General features: G+C 35.8%; 1 pseudogene; it reads right to left on the bottom strand.

Moving 5' to 3' along the window:
* Window positions 1-1345: 1345 nt before the first annotated feature.
* Window positions 1346-4951, bottom strand: LOC120125239 (annotated as a pseudogene).
* Window positions 4952-6281: the final 1330 nt, after the last annotated feature.

Genomic DNA, 6281 nt, shown 5'->3' with positions numbered 1-6281 from the left:
ACATCAACATTGAGAAAAAAATAAAAATGCATTGCCATTGGTTCTATTATTTTTTAAGGATGGGATTAAAATGAAATCAAAATATAAGTATGATTTTAAAAATATAATAATTGAATAATCATAATAGAATAAAAATAATAGTTAAAGTATTAAATGTGTAATTTATCCACATAACTTTTTTCAATTTATTGTTCACTTCTAAAGTACAAAGACATTTAGAAGTAAGTGAGAGCGTAACATGACCGGGATCTTCAATTTCTAGGTCGGCTTAGCACACCCACCGACATCACTACCCCTAAATCTTCACTTTCCTACCTCACATAATCCAAGTGGGGGCTTGTTCCCTTCATAAATACAAAATCTTATAGGCTCTTTTTTTATTGCATAAAATTTAGGTAAGGTGGTTAGTCTGTCTACAATTTAATTGAGATTTAAATAGAAATTTATAGATTATTCACTAAGAATGATGATGATAGGATTTAAATTTGACCTTATAAGTTTAAATTTTTAAATCTCAATCATTTGTATCAATACTCGTTGACAAATCTGATAGGCTCTTCACTTACGCCTCAATTATCAAAAATGAATTTTACTATTTAAAATGATAAACCTTTAACAATTATAGATATAAATAAAATGAGAGTATGATTTTTACTATTTAAAGGACAAAGCTTTAATAATTATAGATATAGATAGATCGAGAGGGAAAGTATCGGCAGCTCTCTTTAAAATTTTATATATTTTAAATATTTTTATTTTTTAAAATTATATTTTTACTTCCTTTAAAATTTTATAAATTTTCTTTTAATATAAAATTATGTGAATTATAAATTCTCTCCAAATATAAAATTATGTAAGTTATGTGTCATGGCCATCCTTTATAGTTTCGTCGACAAGCCAAAATTGCATTAGTTTAATCAACTCTGATTAAAAAGTTGATAAATTGACGGTAAGATGATTAAATTTAATTTTTACGCATGAATCAAGTAATTTTCATATTAAAAAATTATTATTATTATTTTTTGAAGACTCAAATTCAAGCATCTAAAATATCAAAAGTGCGAGCATTAAAATGTAAAAAATTGAAAGTTATCTTTAAACATTATTTTCTTTCAATAAAAAACATCATTGTCATAAATTAACTTTCTGTAATGCAGTGTAAATATTATTTTAAACATCGAAGTTAAATGCACTAAAACATAAAAAATAATGCATACGGTAGAAGCTTAGCTAGGTCAGGGTCCTCATCATTAAACCTAAACATGCCTTTAACCAAATGGTAAAAAGACTTTAATTAGCTTAGTTAGCAATTTATATTAATACACCACCAAGCTACTTTGCTCATCCTCAAAACCATTATTTAGCATCTATATCCAGCAGGCATCCCTAGCCTGTCCAAACGACCTGAACCAGGGTACGCTTTGCTGGCGAAATTTGCATGCAAGGCAGACTTTGATTTCAATTCACCAAAACCATGAATGGAATACCTTTTTGTTGAACTGGACCTCTCATATTGAGGCCTTTGTTTTGGGGCACTAAATGACCTTAGCTTAGCTTTTGAAGATTCAGTGTAGGACATGAAATTCGGGTGGTCGGAATACCCGCTTAGATAGCTTCTTGACCCATCACCCTTTGCAGGAGTGAAAGGGCTTCTCTTGGAACCACCCCCTTTCGACGATGCAGAATAGAATTGTGGACTATTATCATCAGCAGCAATGCAGAAAGGGCTTTCCTCTACTGCTTCAGACAACTTCCATGGAGTTAATGATTGAACTTCACCGGATGAAAGAGTAGGCACCGCTTGGTGGGAGTCTCTAGAATTAGTGAAACTACAGCTGCATAGATCAGAATTAAGGGCAAGGTGTGTTGAGTGAAACAGGTTTCTTTGTTTAGATATGAAGTTGGATTTCCCAGTATCGACCTCGAGGATTTTGTCACTCTTTTCATCATCATTAGGACTAATTCTTGTTGAATGCATTTGTCGGTCCCATGAATGTTCATCTATACGGCGATGCCAACCTGGTTGTAATCTCTCATGGTTATCAACAGTAGTTCCGCTCGACTTCGACCCATTTCTCTGATGATGTTGAAAAAAAGTTAATTAAAAAATGCCAAATGGTGCACACAAAGCTCCTTTGGAAGTTGAAAAACTTCCATGTTCAAACGGATGTGAAGACCATACCTTGAGCACTGATGATTGTTCATATTTTGTGCCCTTTGATCGAATTGCATGTTCAAACTTTTCAGGAGTGGCTGGATCCTACACAAAAGAAGAATATTTCATGGCCATCGACAATTGCCAAGTAGACAGGTTTACATCAATTTAATGTTCAAGGAAAAAGGTGCACATGCATTAAATCCAGCCAATCCTTGTCAATTCAAAAACAAATGGGGCCGAGGGGAGAACAGATTCTGGCCATTACCGGATGATGGAAGTGCAAAGATTTGCAGCTCAATTGTGAAGACTAAGAAACTTGGGCCCGGCCAGCACGAGCACGTTCTTGTGCTCTCAATAATGCTTGCATCCTTCTTACCCGTTCCGCAGTTCTTTTCCTTTCTATATGACCTCTAACTATTGCTTGAAGCCTCACTAACCCTTTTAGTGCTCTCAATGCCCTTCTTGCCTCCATAGAATAATAAAGATCCTTCGAAAAAAACATCATAGGGTGATTACCCATTATAATCATGTTATCAGCAAAATCCTCAATTTTCTATCAAGTAAAGAGCTTCATGTACTCATATTAATGCAGATGAACAAATAAAAGCGACTGGAAAACACAAGAAGCCAGCTGCCCAGGAATAAAGGGAGTTCACAAAGGCCTGGTAACCCATGGTTCAAAAAACAAGGCAACAGGACCACATGGAACCATTTAATAAACAAATTTATTAAGTTCTTAAAATCTGGCGCCATGGGAAATGTTGGAAACAATTACTAGCCAGCATGAAAAAAAATTAAAAGCGCACAGGCGCCATGAAGATGATTGATAGTCATAGTAATTAGTATACCAGTAGTACTGGATTTTCCCAAAAAAAAAAAATGATGTATATGAGAGGAGAAAAGGACTTCCGACTAGCCGCCCTACTAGCACAGACCCCCACTAAATGCTTCCTATATATGCTTAATAATCTAAAAAAAATTCATACAAATTAAAATATAATTAAGGGTTTAAACATAAAAACACAGATTTTCAACCTTTTTAAATGCTGTCACATACATCATCAGTATTGCCCACAGCAAACTTTTTCAATGGTTTTGGACTCACTCCCTTCAAGATAACTGTCCCTTGTTTCCATATGTAATGAGAAAATAAGAGATAAGATAGTAGGCTGCTCAACACCAAATTAAAACTAACTTTTGTAGAAGACCTCACATACATCATAAATATTGCCCACAGCAAACTTTTTCAATGGTTTTGGACCCACCCCTTTCAGATATCACAAAATTTGCAAATATCCAGAAGAGTTCAACCCAAGATATGATCGTCCAAATCTCAAAGAAAGGTTCCATTGCATTCAAAGTCTTGTGATCAGAAAATGCTGACAATTGAGCTGATTCTTTATCTGGTAAGATAATAAATTATTGAGACTGGCAAAAGTGTAATTGGGAATCCCTTGAAAGCTTGCAATAATTAGACACCAATACAATTAACTAATCAACATTATTTATCACCCAAAATTATATCATTCTCTCAACTTACTATACTTCATGGTAGTACTAACACAACGAAAGGTTACCTGAAAAATCCCAGAAATTGTATCTAGTTACTCAATCACCCAATAACCTCATAAACTAAAATCTCCACCGCCCAATGAGTAAGAAATAGTAGGGAAACTTTCCAAAGTAAAAGTTTGAAGATAATACTGGCAGAGATCAAATAGGGAAATTTTTTTATGGGGAAGGGTGCGCTTTTGGCAACCATGACTATGAAATAGTAGGGAAACTTTCTAAAGTAAAACTTTGCAGCTAATATTGGCAGAGTTCATACTGGTAATTTTTTTATGGAGGGAGGGGCATACATACATACATACATATTTAAAAATGGTATTTTTTTTCCTTTCGTTGTGATAAACGACAAAAGAGAAACAACTCAGACGTGAGAAATGGTAGCAGGGTACGTAGTTTCTTTTGCTACCACTTGCTGGGGAAGGAAGAACAACTTGAAAACGACACCGTTTGTTTAATAATACGATTGTTGTAGATAACTAAATTAAGTAGTATGGGAAACAATACAGATTTTCGTTCTTTGTTCTTTCTTATCTCATTTGAATAAAAAACAATAAAAATGAGAACAAGAAAGGAAAGGAAAACGTTTTTTTAATGAAGAAAAAAATCATAGTAAGACACAACGCCTAGGAATCGGAAGCCCGGTGATTAAAACGAGCACCGAGAAAACATGTCAACTAATTAACCAGTTGTTATTTGTTAATCCCAGAAATTTTTCATCAAAATCAAATGGTTGAAAAGATGAGCAAATCAACAGGTGAAAAAAAGATGAAAACTAACCAGATATCCACGAAATGTGGATTGTGTCTTAAGCACAGCTAACTCTTTGCTGCTGCTAATGTGAGTCGTTGGTTCACGCGCGCACCTGCCACTGCTACTGGTGAGCCTAACCACCGCTTCGGCAGCTTCAGCGGTCGCAACCGCTGCTTCGGAAACGGCGGCGGTAGCGGCGGAGACAGCTATGGCATGCCTGTTAGGATCCTCTGCTTCACACTCGCCTGTCCATTCAATTACAGAAACAGAGTCTTCCATTTGCTGCTGACGGCCGTTTAGCGACGAGGGTAAGTTCACATTGCCGTTGGTGGAGTCCTCTTGGCAGTAGGATTTGATGAAAGTCCAACGCCGTTTGTCTTTATGGGGTGGTTTAGGAAGAGAAGAAGGTTGGCTGTAGGGGTCAGTTTTTTTTAGGCTGAGAATGCTGCGGAACCACTTGGAAGCTTTTCCCATGTTAACCTCTTAGTTTAATGGAGGAAGGAGAAAAGGGAAGACGAGAAGTTTCACTTGGTTTGTTGAGAGCTCACTGCAGGGGACGAAGAGGGAGAGAGAAATGGTTTGTATATATTATGATTTGATTTGCGGTAATTATACGGTAAAGGCCTATATTTATTTTATTATCACTTACTAATTCTTACTACACACTACGACGGCGTTTTTCACAATAAACCATCGGTGATCGGTATATTTATCGATCTAACACCGGTCAGATTATATTTTTTGATCTAACACCGGTCAGATTATATTTTTCGATCTAACACCCGTAGCAGTAAAGCGCGTCCCCTGAACCGCTCTATACGCTGATTTAGTGCCATGTGGGTATAGCGCGCCCCTTCTCCCGCGATATACGGTGATTTGGCGCCACGTGGGTATAGCGTGTCCCCTGATCCACGCTATACCTAGGTATCTAACACGTGAGGTATAGCGCGGTGCAGGGGGCGCGCTATACCCCTAAATACCCGCTCCACACTCCAATCCTCCCTATAAATACCCCCATCCTCAATCACTTTTATCACACTAAATTCTCTCAAATTCTCTAAATTTCTCTCAAATACTCTCCCTTTTTAAAGTATATTTTATAATATTTTTACTATTATGTATATAAATTATTTAAGTATTTAACTTTATTTAATATTTAACTAATATAATTCTTTTGTAGATATATAACGGAAGGCAGTCTACTTCGCTCGGATGGAAATCATATATCTCTACACTTTGCTGATACGGTAACATTTTAACGTTTTAATTTAATTTAAATTATTAGTAATATTTAGTTGATTTATTTAATGCATGATTATTAGATTAAGAATTAAATATCTCGACACTTTGTTGATACGGTAACATTTTAACGTTTTAATTTAATTTAAATTATTAGTAATAATTAGTTGATTTATTTAATGTACAATTATTAGATTAAGAATTAATTTTTGTAATTATTTATTTTTAGGATAAGGACAGTGTATTAGATCCTTTTATTACGAATCTTAAGTTAGTGATACCCAGCCGTATCTTGCCGTATTTAGTAGAGGTTGGATTCGGTTATATAGGTAGATATCAGGGTCACTGTAAGATAGAGTCAGACCTGATTTCTGCCTTAGTAGAGCGGTGGAGGCCGGAGACCCACACATTCCATCTTCCGTGCGGAGAGTGTACGATCATGCTTGAGGATGTTTCTATGCACCTGGGGCTTCCGGTGGATGGAAATGTGATATCAGGGATAACTTCCGGTTCTTGGACTACTTTGTGTCAGGATAGTCTAGGACGTGTCCCGGAAAATTTTATC

This window comes from Hibiscus syriacus, unplaced genomic scaffold, assembly GCF_006381635.1.
Source record: "Hibiscus syriacus cultivar Baekdansim isolate YM2019G1 unplaced genomic scaffold, ASM638163v2 tig00001340_pilon, whole genome shotgun sequence".
NCBI lineage: Eukaryota > Viridiplantae > Streptophyta > Magnoliopsida > Malvales > Malvaceae > Hibiscus > Hibiscus syriacus.
This window is presented reverse-complemented; position numbering and strand designations above follow the sequence as displayed.